Raw genomic sequence first — 24,050 nt, forward strand, 5'->3', positions numbered from 1 at the left:
ATATTAAAAAGTAGTACATTTACAAGACATAAGGGGCAGGAATTCAGAGTGTCTAACCTGCATCAGTAGGCAGATTTCATTTAAAAAACAGGTCTGATTTTAAGACTATTTCTGCGCTCATAAAGAATGATAAGAATAAGAATAATGCATATATGTATATTGAACTGGTTTCATTAATTAGTGAGTTCATTTAACACTAGAACCGCCAATCGGGTCAATTTAAGTATTACAGGAGGGAGTTGTTAATTTAATTTAATTTTGTATTGCATTTTTTCTTTTCTGAAGAGGAAGGATGTTTTTATGGAGCTTTTTCAGAGATTTTACATAGTGTCAGATTGTATATATATATTATATATATATTCATATATATATATATATATATATATATATATGTATGTCTAGAAAGGTTTGGCCATAATCATGCAGACATGTTTAAATATAATATATATGATCTGTAATAGGTGGGATTGATATAAAGGTGGCATGTCTGTAAAAGGGATAAAAGTAAAAAAACAATATATGAATATGTAATGTGAATTTAAAATTATGGTCTCTACTAATCATAAATGCACAACAAGCTCCATGAAAAACTCCTCATTCTCAGAGTTTCATCTCAGATAAATGGTGTTTTCCTCTGTGCAGAGAGACAATCAGTGCTGATCAGCAGCAGCTGCTGGAGGTTTCCCTCCTTTAAAGCTGGCTGGTGCTCAGGAAACACTCTCTTGGAAAACTGCAGAGATGGCAGCTGTTTGGATGCTCGTCTGTGTGCTGACTGTTTGTCTGGTCAGAGGTATTTACCTGTTTGATAATTGTGTTGAAGATGAAGGAGTAATGTTTGATTTAACAGCATGTTTCCTGTCCACAGTCTCTGGTTTTCCAGCTGGTTGAAAACATTTGATTTTATGCAGTGTTTCTTCTCTCTGTCTGACACTAACCTTTAATTATACTGTGTCCTCCAGATCTGTCTGCCAATGAGATCTCCTTAAAGAAAGCCTTTGCACCTCTCCAGTCAATGGAGTCCATGTTGGACCAAGATGCTAGAGAAGGTGAGCCCTAAAAGCTAAAAGGTCAACAGTGTTAAAGTGGTGAAAATGATCTGAAAGCTAGGAAATATAAGATGAACTTAAGATATTTAAACAGTGTATAAAAGGGTTCAAACATTATGATATCTGTATGTCTTATACCAAGTTGACACCCAGCCCTTGAGGAACACGATGGGGTGATGATGCTTTGAACTGGTTTTAAAAACTTGAAATTGGGAAGATTTTGTATTTGATGGCCATCCCATGATGTATTGTGCATGTTGATGCCATGCGTTTGAGAAATGTCGTGCCAAATTGAATAACTTTGAGAATTGATCTTAAAAACGGTCCTCAATCCGTCAGTGGCTCAGTCAGTAGGGAATTGGACTGTGAGCCGTAGGGTCGCCGGTTCAAGTCCCTGACCAGACCTAAAAATGGAGTGTGGACTGATACTTGGAGAGGTCCTAGTTCACCTCCTGCCCTGCCGAGGTGCCCTTGAGCAAGGCACCGGAAAACTCCCTTCCCCCCTTACTCCCATTGCTCCCCGGATGCTGTGCAATAGCTGCCCACTGCCCCTAGTACTAGACTCCTGGTGCTAGGAAGGGTTAAAAGCAGAGAACACATTTCACTGTGTGCTCTGCATGTGTGACCATTACAGAGGGTTTCATCCCTCCCAATATTATTAAATGCCACATTAAAAAAAGCAAGAATTAAAAGAAAACTACAGAAAAATTCACGCTGTGATTTCAGTCGACGTATAACATCACGTGACTTCTTTTGGTTCTTATTTTGTTAATCAATCCTTCTTTCTTTCAGTACAACTGGAAACCAATGACGTGGAAGCTGATGCGTCTGGTCACCAGAATCCTGAACAAAAGCCCCAGAGCGTCAACGAGACAACAAATGTCCAGAACCAGGTCTTAACGAGGGACAACGGCACGGAGGGGGGCGTCCAGAACCGGGTCGTCATTAGGGGAAATTCCACTGCGGGGCGTGACCTAAACTGGGTCATCATAGGAGGCGACTCCACAACTGAGGACATCCAGAACCGGGTCGTCATTCGGGGAAACGCCACGGCGGGGGGCGTCCAGAACTTGGTCATCATTAAGGACAAATCCAAGACGGGGGGCGTCCAGAACCTGATCGTCATTAGCAAACCCGCCACAGCAGAGGCTGTCCAGAACCGGGTCGTCGTTAGGGGAGTGGCCAAGGAGGGGGACGTCCAAAAATGGGTCGTCATTGGGGTAGACTCCACGACTGGGGACGTCCAGAACCGGTTTGTCATTTGGGGCGAAGCAACGACGGGGGGTGTCCAGCAGAACCTGGTTCCCATGGAAAATGGCACGACGGGGGGCGTCCAGCAGGAAAATGGCACGACGGGGGGTGTCCAGCAGGAAAACGGCACGACGGGGGGCGTCCAGCAGGAAAACGGCACGACGGGGGGTGTCCAGCAGAACAACGGCAGGACGGGGGGCGTCCAGCAGGAAAACTGCACGACGGGGGGCGTCCAGCAGAACAACGGCACGACGGGGGGCGTCCAGCAGAACAACGGCACGACGGGGGGCGTCCAGCAGGAAAACGGCACGACGGGGGGTGTCCAGCAGGAAAACGGCACGACGGGGGGCGTCCAGCAGGAAAACGGCACGACGGGGGGCGTCCAGCAGGAAAACGGCACGACGGGGGGTGTCCAGCAGAACAACGGCACGACGGGGGGTGTCCAGCAGAACAACGGCACGACGGGGGTTGTCCAGCAGAACAACGGCACGACGGGGGTTGTCCAGCAGAACAACGGCACGACGGGGGGTGTCCAGCATGAGCACAAAGGCACGACGGTGGGTGTCCAGCATGAGCACAAAGGTGAGCTCTAAAGGCCAAAAAGACAACAGTATGTGTCTCATAAAAGTGGTGTAAAAGATCTGAAATCTGTGATATGTATGATTCATTTGAAACACAGCAATGTCAAGCTAATCGTGTGTATAAGAGCTAAAACAAACGACTTGCATGTCTTATAAGTTAATGCATCAAAGTTTGGTTGCTGAATTCACTTCCAACATCGCTCATTTTTTTACAAAAACAGGATTTATTAAGTAACCAAGCCCTTGAGGAACTATTACAGAATTCATGCAGTGATTTCAGTCTAGAGAACATCATGTATTATCTTGACGTCCATCATTTATGACGCAAATGTTTTTTCAGTACTCCTGGATACCCATAAAGTAGACGACCAGATGTTGAACGGGACGATGAGCGACGAGGAAAAGTTCAACGGGACGATGAGCGAAGAGCAGTTGTTGAACGGGACGATGAGCGACGAGGAAAAGTTCAATGGGACGAGGAAAAGTCAAAGTTCAACGGGACGATGAGCGAGGAGATATTCAATACTGCATTGATTCATCTCGTATATTTCGAATGCCTTGGAAAGCTTGATATCTGAGACGTTATCTTGGCAGCAATATAATAAAACGTGTATACTTTTCTTAAATAACAGCGTGTCAATCCAATGTGTGTTGCAATGCTTGGCTCTTATCATGCATACATCTTCCCTTAACAGTCCAATATAAGCTCATCTGGACTAGAAAAGTATTTTAAAAACTCTCATACTACATAGGATTAGCAGACATTGGTCATGTCAGTAAAAGGGAGAAGATTAAATGTGCAATATTTTGAGAAATGTTCATTAGGAAACCTTGCCCTCCTTCCAAATGCGGGGTTTATTGCAGGGTAGCAGATATGGCCTTTTTTGGGCCGTTTTCTCATTGGGATACCCAGGCCGTGGGACACCATATTAGGTTAAGGGACAACCAGGGCAGTTTGGTGTCCACTGCCAGTGTACGACTCCTGAAGTGGAATGCTGCCATGATGTGTGCCTATATCGGACCCTAGGTGGCGCTATAGTCATGTGGGGGGGGCAAGGGGGTGTCAGATCTATATGGTGTCCCACTTCCCATGTAGGGGTGTCCACAGATCAATATGGCATCCCACTTCCCATGTAGGGGTGTCCACAGGTCAATATGGTGTCCCACTTCCCGTGGGGGGGGATGTCCATACATCAATATGGGATCCCACTTCCCATAGGGGGATGTTCATACATCAATATGGGGTCCCACTTCCCATGAGTGGTATACACCAATCAATATGGGGTCCCACTTCCGGGTGTCCATACATCAATATGGGGTCCCACTTCCCATGAGGTTGAGATATGTTTAAAGGACTTTGGAAAGGGCTAAAGAGATGATTTTTCACAGGAGGCCTCTAAATAGGGCTCAGATCAGGAATCTGAAGTATGGAAACTTAAATCCACCCAGAATTCTTTTTTCAATAAAATGTCAAATTACTCACATAATCCTGACTGACGCGAAGAGTCTGAGAGGCTAGTGCTGAAGAAGAGAGGTCAAATTGAAAAAAAATCAAAACATGTGCTTGGCGCTCTGAGCCTTTGAGAGTGTGTTGTTTAACTTGTGTGGAATCCGCTTGAAAAATGTGGGGACCCTGCGACCTTCGAGAATGTCAAAACCGAGGTCAGAGGTCACGTTTTCATGCCGTACAGTGCCCTTTACGGCACAAAGAAAGGTCCGACCGCTTTGTGCTTGCTCTCATTAGAACCGGCTCGGAGAGGAGATGCAGATTGATGCCTCTGCTGCTCCTAATGTCAAAGGTTACGGCTTGAAATGTAACAAAGCTCCAAAGGTCACCTGTGGATGGTATACGCTACTGTTTGTAAACTGTAACCCACCCAGAACTTTTTTTTCAATCAAATGTCAAACTTTCTCACAAAATCCTGATTTACTCGTAGAGTCAGACAGGGTTTTGCTGGAGAAGAATGAGCAAATTGAAAAAAATTCAAAAAATGTGCTTGGCGCTCCGAGCCTTTAAGAGTGTGTTGTTGCACTTGTGTGGAACCCGCTTGTAAAATGTGTGGACCCTGCGACCTTCAAGAAGGTCAAAACCGAGGTCAGAGGTCACATTCGCAATGCCGACAGTACCCTTGACGGCGCAAAGGAAGGTCCGACGGCTTTGAACTTAGTCTCATTAGAACCGGCTCGGAGAGAAGATGCAGAATGATGCCTCTGCTGCTCCTAATGTCAAAGGTTAAGGCTTCAAAGGGGACAAAGCTCTAGAAGTATATCAAAAAAAAAGTCAAAGGTCGTCTGTGGATGGTATACGCTACTGTTTTTGCCACTTAGGAAGGTCCGACCGCTTTGAGCTTGATGTCGTTTTAACCGGCTCGGAGAGCAGATGCATATTGATGCCTCTGGTGCAACTAAATGTCAAAGGTTACGCCTTTAAATGTAACAAAACCTTCCCTTAAGGCCTTTTGAGATGCAACTGCTGCATGAGTTTTTAAAGGACTTTGGAAAGGGCTAAAGAGATATTTCTTTCACAGGGGGACTCTAAATAGGGCCCAGATCAGGAATCTGAAGTATGGAAGCTCTCACCCACCCAGAATGTTTTTCAATAAAATCTCAAATTCATTAATGAAAATGCGGAAATTATATGTATATTAGTTTAATTGAGAGAGGGAGAAAGGATCTTTACTTTTAGGTTAATTATTATAGGTTTATTTATTATGGAATTATTAAATATAAAACAATTGTGTTGAATTAAGAGAGGGATAATGGGTTACATTATAATTTATGTCAGGGTGAAGAGTGAATGTGTGAAATGCTAATATTATGCTAACCGCTAGTTGCTAAGATAACGGGAGCTATTTCAATGTATATTTCCATTGAAAATGCTAACCGCTAGCAGCAAAGCCAGCATCACAGCCATTGATCCGTTTTTTGAGACTTTGCACACGCTTTTGCCAAACCTTTTCACACGCTACTCTGGGAGTACTTTCATTCGCTTTGTATTGATCTGTAGATGTTATTTAATGCATTGTTTGTCCATTTTTATGGTTGAAAACACAGGAACATGTCCCGTTCGGAATCTTTATAATAGACTATAAAGCCATGAGCCCGTTGGTGCGGGAGTTCCGGGTTCAAAACTCTTCTCAAACTCTCCATATTTTAAGTTGATTATTGTAGTTAGTATAATAGGTTTATTCATTTTGTAACTATTAAATGTAAAACACATAATATGTGTGATTATATTAAAAAGTAGTACATTTACAAGACAAAAGGGGCAGGAATTCAGAGTGTCTAACCTGCATCAGTAGGCAGATTTCATTTAAAAAACAGGTCTGATTTTAAGACTATTTCTGCGCTCATAAAGAATGATAAGAATAAGAATAATGCATATATGTATATTGAACTGGTTTCATTAATTAGTGAGTTCATTTAACACTAGAACCGCCAATCGGGTCAATTTAAGTATTACAGGAGGGAGTTGTTAATTTAATTTAATTTTGTATTGCATTTTTTTCTTTCTGAAGAGGAAGGATGTTTTTATGGAGCTTTTTCAGAGATTTTACATAGTGTCAGATTGTATATATATATTATATATATATTCATATATATGTATGTCTAGAAGGTTTGGCCATAATCATGCAGACATGTTTAAATATAATATATATGATTTGTAATAGGTGGGATTGATATAAAGGGTGGCATGTCTGTAAAAGGGATAAAAGTAAAAAAACAATATATGAATATGTAATGTGAATTTAAAATTATGGTCTCTACTAATCATAAATGCACAACAAGCTCCATGAAAAACTCCTCATTCTCAGAGTTTCATCTCAGATAAATGGTGTTTTCCTCTGTGCAGAGAGACAATCAGTGTTGATCAGCAGCAGCTGCTGGAGGTTTCCCTCCTTTAAAGCTGGCTGGTGCTCAGGCAACACTCTCTTGGAAAACTGCAGAGATGGCAGCTGTTTGGATGCTCGTCTGTGTGCTGACTGTTTGTCTGGTCAGAGGTATTTACCTGTTTGATAATTGTGTTGAAGATGAAGGAGTAATGTTTGATTTAACAGCATGTTTCCTGTCCACAGTCTCTGGTTTTCCAGCTGGTTGAAAACATTGATTTTATGCAGTGTTTCTTCTCTCTGTCTGACACTAACCTTTAATTATACTGTGTCCTCCAGATCTGTCTGCCAATGAGATCTCCTTAAAGAAAGCCTTTGCACCTCTCCAGTCAATGGAGTCCATGTTGGACCAAGATGCTAGAGAAGGTGAGCCCTAAAAGCTAAAAGGTCAACAGTGTTAAAGTGGTGAAAATGATCTGAAAGCTAGGAAATATAAGATGAACTTAAGATATTTAAACAGTGTATAAAAGGGTTCAAACATTATGATATCTGTATGTCTTATACCAAGTTGACACCCAGCCCTTGAGGAACACGATGGGGTGATGATGCTTTGAACTGGTTTTAAAAACTTGAAATTGGGAAGATTTTGTATTTGATGGCCATCCCATGATGTATTGTGCATGTTGATGCCATGCGTTTGAGAAATGTCGTGCCAAATTGAATAACTTTGAGAATTGATCTTAAAAACATAGGTCCTAGTTCACCTCCTGCCCTGCCGGGGTGCCCTTGAGCAAGGCACCGGAAAACTCCCTTCCCCCCTTACTCCCATTGCTCCCCGGACGCTGTGCAATAGCTGCCCACTGCTCCTAGTACTAGACTCCTGGTGCTAGGAAGGGTTAAAAGCAGAGAACACATTTCACTGTGTGCTCTGCATGTGTGACCATTACAGAGGGTTTCATCCCTCCCAATATTATTAAATGCCACATTAAAAAAAGCAAGAATTAAAAGAAAACTACAGAACAATTCACGCTGTGATTTCAGTCGACATATAACATCACGTGACTTCTTTTGGTTCTTATTTTGTTAATCAATCCTTCTTTCTTTCAGTACAACTGGAAACCAATGATGTGGAAGCTGATGCGTCTGGTCACCAGAATCCTGAACAAAAGCCCCAGAGCGTCAACGAGACAACAAATGTCCAGAACCAGGTCGTAACGAGGGACAACGGCACGGAGGGGGGCGTCCAGAACCGGGTCGTCATTAGGGGAAATTCCACTGCGGGGCGTGACCTAAACTGGGTCATCATAGGAGGCGACTCCACAACTGAGGACGTCCAGAACCGGTCGTCATTCGGGGAACGCCACGGCGTGGGGGCGTCCAGAACTGGTCATCATTAAGGACAAATCCAAGACGGGGGGCGTCCAGACCTGATCGTCATTAGCGCAACCGCCACAGCAGAGGCTGTCCAGAACCGGGTCGTCGTTAGGGGAGTGGCCAAGGAGGGGGGCGTCCAAAAATGGGTCGTCATTGGGGTAGACTCCACGACTGGGGACGTCCAGAACCGGTTTGTCATTTGGGGCGAAGCAATGACAGGGGGTGTCCAGCAGAACCTGGTTCCCATGGACAACGGCACGACGGGGGGCGTCCAGCAGGAAAACGGCACGACGGGGGGCGTCCAGCAGGAAAACGGCACGACGGGGGGCGTCCAGCAGGAAAACGGCACGACGGGGGGCGTCCAGCAGGAAAACGGCACGACGGGGGGTGTCCAGCAGAACAACGGCACGACGGGGGGCGTCCAGCAGGAAAACTGCACGATGGGGGTTGTCCAGCAGAACAACGGCACGACGGGGGTTGTCCAGCAGAACAACGGCACGACGGGGGGTGTCCAGCATGAGCACAAAGGTGAGCTATAAAGGCCAAAAAGACAACAGTATGTGTCTCATAAAAGTGGTGTAAAAGATCTGAAATCTGTGATATGTATGATTCATTTGAAACACAGCAATGTCAAGCTAATCGTGTGTATAAGAGCTAAAACAAACGACTTGCATGTCTTATAAGTTAATGCATCAAAGTTTGGTTGCTGAATTCACTTCCAACATCGCTCATTTTTTTTACAAAAACAGGATTTATTAAGTAACCAAGCCCTTGAGGAACTATTACAGAATTCATGCAGTGATTTCAGTCTAGAGAACATCATGTATTATCTTGACGTCCATCATTTATGACGCAAATGTTTTTTCAGTACTCCTGGATACCCATAAAGTAGACGACCAGATGTTGAACGGGACGATGAGCGACGAGGAAAAGTTCAATGGGACGAGGAAAAGTCAAAGTTCAACGGGACGATGAGCGAGGAGATATTCAATACTGCATTGATTCATCTCGTATATTTCGAGTGCCTTGGAGAGCTTGATATCTGAGACGTTATCTTGGCAGCAATATAATAAAACGTGTATACTTTTATTAAATAACAGCGTGTCAATCCAATGTGTGTTGCAATGCTTGGCTCTTATCATGCATACATCTTCCCTTAACAGTCCAATATAAGCTCATCTGGACTAGAAAAGTATTTTAAAAACTCTCATACTACATAGGATTAGCAGACATTGTCATGTCAGTAAAAGGGAGAAGATTAAACGTGCAATATTTTGAGAAATGTTCATTAGGAAACCTTGCCCTCCTTCCAATGCGGGGTTTATTGCAGGGGTAGCAGATATGGCCTTTTTTGGGCCGTTTTCTCATTGGGATACCCAGGCCGTGGGACACCATATTAGGTTAAGGGACAACCAGGCAGTTTGGTGTCCACTGCCAGTGTACGACTCCTGAGTGGGATGCTGCCATGATGTGTGCCTATATCGGACCCTAGGTGGCGCTATAGTCATGTGGGGGGGGGGCAAGGGGTGTCCTCAGATCTATATGGTGTCCTACTTCCCATGTAGGGGTGTCCACAGATCATATGGCATCCCACTTCCCATGTAGGGGTGTCCACAGGTCAATATGGTGTCCCACTTCCCGTGGGGGGGGATGTCCATACATCAATATGGGATCCCACTTCCCATAGGGGGATGTTCATACATCAATATGGTGTCCCACTTCCCATGTAGGGGTGTCCACAGATCAATATGGGATCCCACTTCCGTGTGTCCATACATCAATATGGGGTCCCACTTCCCATGAGTGGTATACACCAATCAATATGGGGTCCCACTTCCGGGTGTCCATACATCAATATGGGGTCCCACTTCCCATGAGGTTGAGATATGTTTAAAGGACTTTGGAAAGGGCTAAAGAGATGATTGTTCACAGGAGGCCTCTAAATAGGGCTCAGATCAGGAATCTGAAGTATGGAAACTTAAATCCACCCAGAATTCTTTTTTCAATAAATGTCAAATTACTCACATAATCCTGACTGACGCGAAGAGTCTGAGAGGCTAGTGCTGAAGAAGAGAGGTCAAATTGAAAAAAAATCAAAACATGTGCTTGGCGCTCTAAGCCTTTGAGAGTGTGTTGTTTAACTTGTGTGGAACCCGCTTGAAAAATGTGGGGACCCTGCGACCTTCGAGAATGTCAAAACCGAGGTCAGAGGTCACGTTTTCATGCCGTACAGTGCCCTTTACGGCACAAAGAAAGGTCCGACCGCTTTGTGCTTGCTCTCATTAGAACCGGCTCGGAGAGGAGATGCAGATTGATGCCTCTGCTGCTCCTAATGTCAAAGGTTACGGCTTGAAATGTAACAAAGCTCCAAAGGTCAAAGGTCACCTGTGGATGGTATACGCTACTGTTGTAAACTGTAACCCACCCAGAACTTTTTTTCAATCAAATGTCAAACTTTCTCACAAAATCCTGATTTACTCGTAGAGTCAGACAGGGTTTTGCTGGAGAAGAATGAGCAAATTGAAAAAAATTCAAAAAATGTGCTTGGCGCTCCGAGCCTTTAAGAGTGTTTGTTGCACTTGTGTGGAACCCGCTTGTAAAATGTGTGGACCCTGCGACCTTCAAGAAGGTCAAAACCGAGGTCAGAGGTCACATTCGCAATGCCGACAGTACCCTTGACGGCGCAAAGGAAGGTCCGACGGCTTTGAACTTAGTCTCATTAGAACCGGCTCGGAGAGAAGATGCAGAATGATGCCTCTGCTGCTCCTAATGTCAAAGGTTAAGGCTTCAAAGGGGACAAAGCTCTAGAAGTATATCAAAAAAAAAGTCAAAGGTCGTCTGTGGATGGTATACGCTACTGTTTTTGCCACTTAGGAAGGTCCGACCGCTTTGAGCTTGATGTCGTTTTAACCGGCTCGGAGAGCAGATGCTATTGATGCCTCTGGTGCAACTAAATGTCAAAGGTTACGCCTTTAAATGTAACAAAACCTTCCCTTAAGGCCTTTTGAGATGCAACTGCTGCATGAGTTTTTAAAGGACTTTGGAAAGGGCTAAAGAGATATTTCTTTCACAGGGGGACTCTAAATAGGGCCCAGATCAGGAATCTGAAGTATGGAAGCTCTCACCCACCCAGAATGTTTTTCAATAAAATCTCAAATTCATTAATGAAAATGCGGAAATTATATGTATATTAGTTTAATTGAGAGAGGGAGAAAGGATCTTTACTTTTAGGTTAATTATTATAGGTTTATTTATTATGGAATTATTAAATATAAAACAATTGTGTTGAATTAAGAGAGGGATAATGGGTTACATTATAATTTATGTCAGGGTGAAGAGTGAATGTGTGAAATGCTAATATTATGCTAACCGCTAGTTGCTAAGATAACGGGAGCTATTTCAATGTATATTTCCATTGAAAATGCTAACCGCTAGCAGCAAAGCCAGCATCACAGCCATTGATCCGTTTTTTGAGACTTTGCACACGCTTTTGCCAAACCTTTTCACACGCTACTCTGGGAGTACTTTCATTCGCTTTGTATTGATCTGTAGATGTTATTTAATGCATTGTTTGTCCATTTTTATGGTTGAAAACACAGGAACATGTCCCGTTCGGAATCTTTATAATAGACTATAAAGCCATGAGCCCGTTGGTGCGGGAGTTCCGGGTTCAAAACTCTTCTCAAACTCTCCATATTTTAAGTTGATTATTGTAGTTAGTATAATAGGTTTATTCATTTTGTAACTATTAAATGTAAAACACATAATATGTGTGATTATATTAAAAAGTAGTACATTTACAAGACAAAAGGGGCAGGAATTCAGAGTGTCTAACCTGCATCAGTAGGCAGATTTCATTTAAAAAACAGGTCTGATTTTAAGACTATTTCTGCGCTCATAAAGAATGATAAGAATAAGAATAATGCATATATGTATATTGAACTGGTTTCATTAATTAGTGAGTTCATTTAACACTAGAACCGCCAATCGGGTCAATTTAAGTATTACAGGAGGGAGTTGTTAATTTAATTTAATTTTGTATTGCATTTTTTCTTTTCTGAAGAGGAAGGATGTTTTTATGGAGCTTTTTCAGAGATTTTACATAGTGTCAGATTGTATATATATATTATATATATATTCATATATATGTATGTCTAGAAAGGTTTGGCCATAATCATGCAGACATGTTTAAATATAATATATATGATTTGTAATAGGTGGGATTGATATAAAGGTGGCATGTCTGTAAAAGGGATAAAAGTAAAAAAACAATATATGAATATGTAATGTGAATTTAAAATTATGGTCTCTACTAATCATAAATGCACAACAAGCTCCATGAAAAACTCCTCATTCTCAGAGTTTCATCTCAGATAAATGGTGTTTTCCTCTGTGCAGAGAGACAATCAGTGTTGATCAGCAGCAGCTGCTGGAGGTTTCCCTCCTTTAAAGCTGGCTGGTGCTCAGGCAACACTCTCTTGGAAAACTGCAGAGATGGCAGCTGTTTGGATGCTCGTCTGTGTGCTGACTGTTTGTCTGGTCAGAGGTATTTACCTGTTTGATAATTGTGTTGAAGATGAAGGAGTAATGTTTGATTTAACAGCATGTTTCCTGTCCACAGTCTCTGGTTTTCCAGCTGGTTGAAAACATTTGATTTTATGCAGTGTTTTCTTCTCTCTGTCTGACACTAACCTTTAATTATACTGTGTCCTCCAGATCTGTCTGCCAATGAGATCTCCTTAAAGAAAGCCTTTGCACCTCTCCAGTCAATGGAGTCCATGTTGGACCAAGATGCTAGAGAAGGTGAGCCCTAAAAGCTAAAAGGTCAACAGTGTTAAAGTGGTGAAAATGATCTGAAAGCTAGGAAATATAAGATGAACTTAAGATATTTAAACAGTGTATAAAAGGGTTCAAACATTATGATATCTGTATGTCTTATACCAAGTTGACACCCAGCCCTTGAGGAACACGATGGGGTGATGATGCTTTGAACTGGTTTTAAAAACTTGAAATTGGGAAGATTTTGTATTTGATGGCCATCCCATGATGTATTGTGCATGTTGATGCCATGCGTTTGAGAAATGTCGTGCCAAATTGAATAACTTTGAGAATTGATCTTAAAAACATAGGTCCTAGTTCACCTCCTGCCCTGCCGGGGTGCCCTTGAGCAAGGCACCGGAAAACTCCCTTCCCCCCTTACTCCCATTGCTCCCCGGACGCTGTGCAATAGCTGCCCACTGCTCCTAGTACTAGACTCCTGGTGCTAGGAAGGGTTAAAAGCAGAGAACACATTTCACTGTGTGCTCTGCATGTGTGACCATTACAGAGGGTTTCATCCCTCCCAATATTATTAAATGCCACATTAAAAAAGCAAGAATTAAAAGAAAACTACAGAACAATTCACGCTGTGATTTCAGTCGACATATAACATCACGTGACTTCTTTTGGTTCTTATTTTGTTAATCAATCCTTCTTTCTTTCAGTACAACTGGAAACCAATGATGTGGAAGCTGATGCGTCTGGTCACCAGAATCCTGAACAAAAGCCCCAGAGCGTCAACGAGACAACAAATGTCCAGAACCAGGTCGTAACGAGGGACAACGGCACGGAGGGGGGCGTCCAGAACCGGGTCGTCATTAGGGGAAATTCCACTGCGGGGCGTGACCTAAACTGGGTCATCATAGGAGGCGACTCCACAACTGAGGACGTCCAGAACCGGGTCGTCATTCGGGGAAACGCCACGGCGGGGGGCGTCCAGAACTTGGTCATCATTAAGGACAAATCCAAGACGGGGGGCGTCCAGAACCTGATCGTCATTAGCGAACCCGCCACAGCAGAGGCTGTCCAGAACCGGGTCGTCGTTAGGGGAGTGGCCAAGGAGGGGGGGCGTCCAAAAATGGGTCGTCATTGGGGTAGACTCCACGACTGGGGACGTCCAGAACCGGTTTGTCATTTGGGGCGAAGCAATGACAGGGGGTGTCCAGCAGAACCTGGTTCCCATGGACAACGGCACGACGGGGGGCGTCCAGCAGGAGGGAAAACGGCACGACGGGGGGCGTCCAGCAGGAAAACGGCACGAGGGGGCGTCCAGCAGGAAAACGGCACGACGGGGGGCGTCCAGCAGGAAAAGGCACGACGGGGGGTGTCCAGCAGAACAACGGCACGACGGGGGCGTCCAGCAGGAAAACTGCACGATGGGGGTTGTCCAGCAGAACAACGGCACGACGGGGGTTGTCCAGCAGAACAACGGCACGACGGGGGGTGTCCAGCATGAGCACAAAGGTGAGCTATAAAGGCCAAAAAGACAACAGTATGTGTCTCATAAAAGTGGTGTAAAAGATCTGAAATCTGTGATATGTATGATTCATTTGAAACACAGCAATGTCAAGCTAATCGTGTGTATAAGAGCTAAAACAAACGACTTGCATGTCTTATAAGTTAATGCATCAAAGTTTGGTTGCTGAATTCACTTCCAACATCGCTCATTTTTTTTACAAAAACAGGATTTATTAAGTAACCAAGCCCTTGAGGAACTATTACAGAATTCATGCAGTGATTTCAGTCTAGAGAACATCATGTATTATCTTGACGTCCATCATTTATGACGCAAATGTTTTTTCAGTACTCCTGGATACCCATAAAGTAGACGACCAGATGTTGACGATGAACGGGACGATGAGCGACGAGGAGCGGAGGAAAAGTTCAATGGGACGAGGAAAAGTCAAAGTTCAACGGGACGATGAGCGAGGAGATATTCAATACTGCATTGATTCATCTCGTATATTTCGAGTGCCTTGGAGAGCTTGATATCTGAGACGTTATCTTGGCAGCAATATAATAAAACGTGTATACTTTTATTAAATAACAGCGTGTCAATCCAATGTGTGTTGCAATGCTTGGCTCTTATCATGCATACATCTTCCCTTAACAGTCCAATATAAGCTCATCTGGACTAGAAAAGTATTTTAAAAACTCTCATACTACATAGGATTAGCAGACATTGGTCATGTCAGTAAAAGGGAGAAGATTAAACGTGCAATATTTTGAGAAATGTTCATTAGGAAACCTTGCCCTCCTTCCAAATGCGGGGTTTATTGCAGGGTAGCAGATATGGCCTTTTTTGGGCCGTTTTCTCATTGGGATACCCAGGCCGTGGGACACCATATTAGGTTAAGGGACAACCAGGGCAGTTTGGTGTCCACTGCCAGTGTACGACTCCTGAAGTGGGATGCTGCCATGATGTGTGCCTATATCGGACCCTAGGTGGCGCTATAGTCATGGGGGGGGGGGGGCAAGGGGGTGTCCTCAGATCTATATGGTGTCCTACTTCCCATGTAGGGGTGTCCACAGATCAATATGGCATCCCACTTCCCATGTAGGGGTGTCCACAGGTCAATATGGTGTCCCACTTCCCGTGGGGGGGGATGTCCATACATCAATATGGGATCCCACTTCCCATAGGGGGATGTTCATACATCAATATGGTGTCCCACTTCCCATGTAGGGGTGTCCACAGATCAATATGGGATCCCACTTCCGTGTGTCCATACATCAATATGGGGTCCCACTTCCCATGAGTGGTATACACCAATCAATATGGGGTCCCACTTCCGGGTGTCCATACATCAATATGGGGTCCCACTTCCCATGAGGTTGAGATATGTTTAAAGGACTTTGGAAAGGGCTAAAGAGATGATTGTTCACAGGAGGCCTCTAAATAGGGCTCAGATCAGGAATCTGAAGTATGGAAACTTAAATCCACCCAGAATTCTTTTTTCAATAAAATGTCAAATTACTCACATAATCCTGACTGACGCGAAGAGTCTGAGAGGCTAGTGCTGAAGAAGAGAGGTCAAATTGAAAAAAAATCAAAACATGTGCTTGGCGCTCTGAGCCTTTGAGAGTGTGTTGTTTAACTTGTGTGGAACCCGCTTGAAAAATGTGGGGACCCTGCGACCTTCGAGAATGTCAAAACCGAGGTCAGAGGTCACGTTTTCATGCCGTACAGTGCCCTTTACGGCACAAAGAAAGGTCCGACCGCTTTGTGCTTGCTCTCATTAGAACCGGCTCGGAGAGGAGATGCAGATTGATGCCTCTGCTGCTCCTAATGTCAAAGGTTACGGCTTGAAATGTAACAAAGCTCCAAAGGTCAAAGGTCACCTGTGGATGGTATACGCTACTGTTTGTAAACTGTAACCCACCCAGAACTTTTTTTCAATCAAATGTCAAACTTTCTCACAAAATCCTGATTTACTCGTAGAGTCAGACAGGGTTTTGCTGGAGAAGAATGAGCAAATTGAAAAAAATTCAAAAAATGTGCTTGGCGCTCCGAGCCTTTAAGAGTGTGTTGTTGCACTTGTGTGGAACCCGCTTGCAAAATGTGTGGACCCTGCGACCTTCAAGAAGGTCAAAACCGAGGTCAGAGGTCACATTCGCAATGCCGACAGTACCCTTGACGGCGCAAAGGAAGGTCCGACGGCTTTGAACTTAGTCTCATTAGAACCGGCTCGGAGAGAAGATGCAGAATGATGCCTCTGCTGCTCCTAATGTCAAAGGTTAAGGCTTCAAAGGGGACAAAGCTCTAGAAGTCAAAGGTCGTCTGTGGATGGTATACGCTACTGTTTTTGCCACTTAGGAAGGTCCGACCGCTTTGAGCTTGATGTCGTTTTAACCGGCTCGGAGAGCAGATGCAGATTGATGCCTCTGGTGCAACTAAATGTCAAAGGTTACGCCTTTAAATGTAACAAAACCTTCCCTTAAGGCCTTTTGAGATGCAAGCTGCAGGAGTTTTTTAAAGGACTTGGAAAGGGCTAAAGAGATATTTCTTTCACAGGGGGACTCTAAATAGGGCCCAGATCAGGAATCTGAAGTATGGAAGCTCTCACCCACCCAGAATGTTTTTCAATAAAATCTCAAATTCATTAATGAAAATGCGAAAATTATATGTATATTAGTTTAATTGAGAGAGGGAGAAAGGATCTTTACTTTTAGGTTAATTATTATAGGTTTATTTATTATGGAATTATTAAATATAAAACAATTGTGTTGAATTAAGAGAGGGATAATGGGTTACATTATAATTTATGTCAGGGTGAAGAGTGAATGTGTGAAATGCTAATATTATGCTAACCGCTAGTTGCTAAGATAACGGGAGCTATTTCAATGTATTTTCCATTGAAAATGCTAACCGCTAGCAGCAAAGCCAGCATACAGCCATTGATCCGTTTTTTGAGACTTTGCACACGCTTTTGCCAAACCTTTTCACACGCTACTCTGGGAGTACTTTCATTCGCTTTGTATTGATCTGTAGATGTTATTTAATGCATTGTTTGTCCATTTTTATGGTTGAAAACACAGGAACATGTCCGTTCGGAATCTTTATAATAGACTATAAAGCCATGAGCCCGTTGGTGCGGGAGTTCCGGGTTCAAAACTCTTCTCAAACTCTCCATATTTTAAGTTGATTATTGTAGTTAGTATAATAGGTTTATTCATTTTGTAACTATTAAATGTAAAACACATAATATGTGTGATTATATTAAAAAGTAGTACATTTACAAGACAAAGGGGCAGGAATTCAGAGTGTCTAACCTGCATCAGTAGGCAGATTTCATTTAAAAAACAGGTCTGATTTTAAGACTATTTCTGCGCTCATAAAGAATGATAAGAATAAGAATAATGCATATGTATATTGAACTGGTTTCATTAATTAGTGAGTTCATTTAACACTAGAACCGCCAATCGGGTCAATTTAAGTATTACAGGAGGGAGTTGTTAATTTAATTTAATTTTGTATTGCATTTTTTCTTTTCTGAAGAGGAAGGATGTTTTTATGGAGCTTTTTCAGAGATTTTACATAGTGTCAGATTGTATATATATATTATATATATATTCATATATATATGTATGTCTAGAAAGGTTTGGCCATAATCATGCAGACATGTTTAAATATAAATATATGATTTGTAATAGGTGGGATTGATATAAAGGTGGCATGTCTGTAAAAGGGATAAAAGTAAAAAAACAATATATGAATATGTAATGTGAATTTAAAAATTATGGTCTCTACTAATCATAAATGCACAACAAGCTCCATGAAAAAACTCCTCATTCTCAGAGTTTCATCTCAGATAAATGGTGTTTTCCTCTGTGCAGAGAGACAATCAGTGCTGATCAGCAGCAGCTGCTGGAGGTTTCCCTCCTTTAAAGCTGGCTGGTGCTCAGGCAACACTCTCTTGGAAAACTGCAGAGATGGCAGCTGTTTGGATGCTCGTCTGTGTGCTGACTGTTTGTCTGGTCAGAGGTATTTACCTGTTTGATAATTGTGTTGAAGATGAAGGAGTAATGTTTGATTTAACAGCATGTTTCCTGTCCACAGTCTCTGGTTTTCCAGCTGGTTGAAAACATTTGATTTTATGCAGTGTTTCTTCTCTCTGCTGACACTAACCTTAATTATACTGTGTCCTCCAGATCTGTCTGCCAATGAGATCTCCTTAAAGAAAGCCTTTGCACCTCTCCAGTCAATGGAGGTCCATGTTGGACCAAGATGCTAGAGAAGGTGAGGCCTAAAAGCTAAAAGGTCAACAGTGTTAAAGTGGTTGAAAATGATCTGAACGCTAGGAAATATAAGATGAACTTAAGATATGTAAAACAGTGTATAAAAGGGTTCAAACATTATGATATCTGTATGTCTTATACCAAGTTGACACCCAGCCCTTGAGGAACACGATGGGGTGATGATGCTTTGAACTGGTTTTAAAAACTTGAAATGGGAAGATTTTGTATTTGATGGCACATCCCATGATGTATTGTGCATGTTGATGCCATGCGTTTGAGAAATGTCGTGCTAATTGAATAACTTTGAGAATTGACTCTTAAAAACATAGGTCCTAGTTCAACCTCCTGCCCTGCCGGGGTGCCCTTGAGCAGGCACCGGAAACTCCCTTCCCCCCTTACTCCCATTGCTCTCCAGGACCGGACGCTGTGCAATAGCTGCCCACTGCTCCTAGTACTAGACTCCTGGTGCTAGGAAGGGTTAAAAGCAGGAGAACACATTTCACTGTGTGCTCTGCATGTGTGACCATTACAGAGGGTTTCATCCCTCCCAATATTATTAAATGCCACATTAAAAAAAGCAAGAATTAAAAGAAAACTACAGAACAATTCACGCTGTGATTTCAGTCGACATATAACATCACGTGACTTCTTTTGGTTCTTATTTTGTTAATCAATCCTTCTTTCTTTCAGTACAACTGGAAACCAATGATGTGGAAGCTGATGCGTCTGGTCACCAGAATCCTGAACAAAAGCCCCAGAGCGTCAACGAGACAACAAATGTCCAGAACCAGGTCGTAACGAGGGACAACGGCACGGAGGGGGGCGTCCAGAACCGGGTTCTTCATTAGGGGAAATTCCACTGCGGGGCGTGACCTAAACTGGGTCATCATAGGAGGCGACTCCACAACTGAGGACGTCCAGAACCGGGTCGTCATTCGGGGGAAACGCCACGGCGGGGGGCGTCCAGAACTTGGTCATCATTAAGGACAAATCCAAGACGGGGGCGTCCAGAACCTGATCGTCATTAGCGAACCCGCCACAGCAGAGGCTGTCCAGAACCGGGTCGTCGTTAGGGGAGTGGCCAAGGAGGGGGACGTCCAAAAATGGTCGTCATTGGGGGTAGACTCCACGACTGGGGACGTCCAGAACCGGTTTGTCATTTGGGGCGAAGCAACGACGGGGGGTGTCCAGCAGAACCTGGTTCCCATGGAAAATGGCACGACGGGGGGCGTCCAGCAGGAAAATGGCACGACGGGGGGTGTCCAGCAGGAAAACGGCACGACGGGGGGCGTCCAGCAGGAAAACGGCACGACGGGGGGGTGTCCAGCAGAACAACGGCAGGACGGGGGCGTCCAGCAGGAAAACTGCACGACGGGGGGCGTCCACAGAACAACGGCACGACGGGGGGCGTCCAGCAGAACAACGGCACGACGGGGGGCGTCCAGCAGGAAAAAGGCACGACGGGGGGTGTCCAGCAGGAAAACGGCACGCGGGGGGCGTCAGCAGGAGACGGGGGGTGTCCAGCAGAACAACGGCACGACGGGGGGTGTCCAGCAGAACAACGGCACGACGGGGGGTGTCCAGCAGAACAACGGCACGACGGGGGGTTGTCCAGCAGAACAACGGCACGACGGGGGGTGTCCAGCATGAGCACAAAGGCACGACGGTGGGTGTCCAGCATGAGCACAAAGGTGAGCTCTAAAGGCCAAAAAGACAACAGTATGTGTCTCATAAAGTGGTGTAAAAGATCTGAAATCTTGTGATATGTATGATTCATTTGAAACACAGCAATGTCAAGCTAATCGTGTGTATAAGAGCTAAAACAAACGACTTGCATGTCTTATAAGTTAATGCATCAAAGTTTGGTTGCTGAATTCACTTCCAACATCGCTCATTTTTTTTACAAAAACAGGATTTATAAGTAACCAAGCCCTTGAGGAACTATACAGAATTCATGCAGTGATTTCAGTCTAGAGAACATCATGTATTATCTTGACGTCCATCATTTATGACGCAAATGTTTTTTCAGTACTCCTGGATACCCATAAAGTAGACGACCAGATGTTGAACGGGACGATGAGCGACGAGGGAAAAGTTCAACGGGACGATGAGCGAAGAGCAGTTGTTGAACGGGGACGATGAGCGACGAGGAAAAGTTCAATGGGACGAGGAAAAGTCAAAGTTCAACGGGACGATGAGCGAGGAGATATTCAATACTGCATTGATTCATCTCGTATATTTCGAATGCCTTGGAAAGCTTGATATCTGAGACGTTATCTTGGCAGCAATATAATAAAACGTGTATACTTTTCTTAAATAACAGCGTGTCAATCCAATGTGTGTTGCAATGCTTGGCTCTTATCATGCATACATCTTCCCTTAACAGTCCAATATAAGCTCATCTGGACTAGAAAAGTATTTTAAAAACTCTCATACTACATAGGATTAGCAGACATTGGTCATGTCAGTAAAAGGGAGAAGATTAAATGTGCAATATTTTGAGAAATGTTCATTAGGAACCTTGCCCTCCTTCCAAATGCGGGGGTTTATTGCAGGGTAGCAGATATGGCCTTTTTTGGGCCGTTTCTCATTGGGATACCCAGGCCGTGGGACACCATATTAGGTTAAGGGACAACCAGGGCAGTTTGGTGTCCACTGCCAGTGTACGACTCCTGAAGTGGAATGCTGCCATGATGTGTGCCTATATCGGACCCTAGGTGGCGCTATAGTCATGTGGGGGGGGGCAAGGGGGTGTCAGATCTATATGGTGTCCCACTTCCCATGTAGGGGTGTCCACAGATCAATATGGCATCCCACTTCCCATGTAGGGGTGTCCACAGGTCAATATGGTGTCCCACTTCCCGTGGGGGGGGATGTCCATACATCAATATGGGATCCCACTTCCCATAGGGGGATGTTTCATACATCAATATGGGGTCCCACTTCCCATGAGTGGTATACACCAATCAATATGGGGTCCCACTTCCGGGTGTCCATACATCAATATGGGGTCCCACTTCCCATGAGGTTGAGATATGTTTAAAGGACTTTGGAAAGGGCTAAAGAGATGATTTTTCACAGGAGGCCTCTAAATAGGGCTCAGATCAGGAATTCTGAAGTATGGAAACTTAAATCCACCCAGAATTCTTTTTTCAATAAAATGTCAAATTACTCACATAATCCTGACTGACGCGAAGAGTCTGAGAGGCTAGTGCTGAAGAAGAGAGGTCAAATTGAAAAAAAATCAAAACATGTGCTTGGCGCTCTGAGCCTTTGAGAGTGTGTTGTTTAACTTGTGTGGAATCCGCTTGAAAAATGTGGGGACCCTGCGACCTTCGAGAATGTCAAAACCGAGGTCAGAGGTCACGTTTTCATGCCGTACAGTGCCCTTTACGGCACAAGAAAGGTCCGACCGCTTTGTGCTTGCTCTCATTAGAACCGGCTCGGAGAGGAGATGCAGATTGATGCCTCTGCTGCTCCTACTGTCAAAGGTTACGGCTTGAAATGTAACAAAGCTCCAAAGGTCACCTGTGGATGGTATACGCTACTGTTTGTAAACTGTAACCCACCCAGAACTTTTTTTTCAATCAAATGTCAAACTTTCTCACAAAATCCCTGATTTACTCGTAGAGTCAGACAGGGTTTTGCTGGAGAAGAATGAGCAAATTGAAAAAAAATTTCAAAAAATGTGCTTGGCGCTCCGAGCCTTTAAGAGTGTTTGTTGCACTTGTGTGGAACCGCTTGTAAAATGTGTGGACCCTGCGACCTTCAAGAAGGTCAAAACCGAGGTCAGAGGTCACATTCGCAATGCCGACAGTACCCTTGACGGCGCCAAGGAAGGTCCGACGGCTTTGAACTTAGTTCATTAGAACCGGCTCGGAGAGAAGATGCAGAATGATGCCTCTGCTGCTCCTAATGTCAAAGGTTTAAGGCTTCAAAGGGGACAAAGCTCTAGAAGTATATCAAAAAAAAAGTCAAAGGTCGTCTGTGGATGGTATACGCTACTGTTTTTGCCACTTAGGAAGGTCCGACCGCTTTGAGCTTGATGTCGTTTTAACCGGCTCGGAGAGCAGATGCTATTGATGCCTCTGGTGCAACTAAATGTCAAAGGTTACGCCTTTTAAATGTAACAAAACCTTCCCTTAAGGCCTTTGAGATGCAACTGCTGCATGAGTTTTTAAAGGACTTTGGAAAGGGCTCTAAAGAGATATTTCTTTCACAGGGGGACTCTAATAGGGCCCAGATCAGGAATCTGAAGTATGGAAGCTCTCACCCACCCAGAATGTTTTTTCAATAAAATCTCAATTCATTAATGAAATGCGGAAATTATATGTATATTAGTTTAATTGAGAGAGGGAGAAAGGAATCTTTACTTTTAGGTTAATATTATAGGTTTATTTATTATGGAATTATTAAATATAAAACAATTGTGTTGAATTAAGAGAGGATAATGGGTTACATTATAATTTATGTCAGGGTGAAGAGTGGAATGTGTGAAATGCTAATATTATGCTAACCGCTAGTTGCTAAGATTAACGGGAGCTATTTCAATGTATATTTCCATTGAAAATTGCTAACCGCTAGCAGCAAAGCCAAGCATCACCGCCATTGATCCGTTTTTTGAGACTTTGCACACGCTTTTGCCAAACCTTTTCACACGCTACTCTGGGAGTACTTTCATTCGCTTTGTATTGATCTGTAGATGTTATTTTAATGCATTGTTTGTCCATTTTTATGTTTGTTGAAAACACAGGAACATGTCCCGTTCGGAATCTTTATAATAGACTATAAAGCCATGAGCCCGTTGGTGCGGGAGTCCGGGTTCAAAACTCTTCTCAAACTCTCCATATTTTAAGTTGATTATTGTAGTTAGTATAATAGGTTTATTCATTTTGTAAATATTAAATGTAAAACACATAATATGTGTGATTATATTAAAAAGTAGTACATTTACAAGACAAAAGGGGCAGGAATTCAGAGTGTCTAACCTGCATCAGTAGGCAGATTTCATTTAAAAAACAGGTCTGATTTTAAGACTATTTCTGCGCTCATAAAGAATGATAAGAATAAGAATAATGCATATATGTATATTGAACTGGTTTAATTAATTAGTGAGTTCATTTAACACTAGAACCGCCAATCGGGTCAATTTAAGTATTACAGGAGGGAGTTGTTAATTTAATTTAATTTTGTATTGCATTTTTTCTTTTCTGAAGAGGAAGGATGTTTTTATGGAGCTTTTTCAGAGATTTTACATAGTGTCAGATTGTATATATATATTATATATATATTCATATATATGTATGTCTAGAAAGGTTTGGCCATAATCATGCAGACATGTTTAAATATAATATATATGATTTGTAATAGGTGGGATTGATATAAAGGTGGCATGTCTGTAAAGGGATAAA

At 43.3% G+C, this 24,050-nt stretch overlaps 3 long non-coding RNA genes across 3 annotated transcripts; all 3 read left to right on the forward strand.

The window, feature by feature from the left end:
* The first annotated feature begins 2,700 nt into the window (after nt 1-2,700).
* LOC139435847 (uncharacterized) lies at nt 2,701-3,507 on the forward strand. The gene is made up of 2 exons (XR_011645059.1): nt 2,701-2,879; nt 3,219-3,507. It is a non-coding gene; the product is annotated as an uncharacterized lncRNA (long non-coding RNA).
* Nucleotides 3,508-8,423: 4,916 nt separating this feature from the next.
* Nucleotides 8,424-9,179, forward strand: LOC117465090 (uncharacterized). Its single transcript, XR_011645045.1, has 2 exons — nt 8,424-8,610; nt 8,951-9,179. It is a non-coding gene; the product is annotated as an uncharacterized lncRNA (long non-coding RNA).
* An 11,064-nt stretch (nt 9,180-20,243) lies between these two features.
* Nucleotides 20,244-20,959, forward strand: LOC139435860 (uncharacterized). Its single transcript, XR_011645073.1, has 2 exons — nt 20,244-20,330; nt 20,669-20,959. It is a non-coding gene; the product is annotated as an uncharacterized lncRNA (long non-coding RNA).
* Nucleotides 20,960-24,050: the final 3,091 nt, after the last annotated feature.

Source organism: Pseudochaenichthys georgianus, chromosome 19, assembly GCF_902827115.2.
Source record: "Pseudochaenichthys georgianus chromosome 19, fPseGeo1.2, whole genome shotgun sequence".
NCBI classification, from domain to species: domain Eukaryota; kingdom Metazoa; phylum Chordata; class Actinopteri; order Perciformes; family Channichthyidae; genus Pseudochaenichthys; species Pseudochaenichthys georgianus.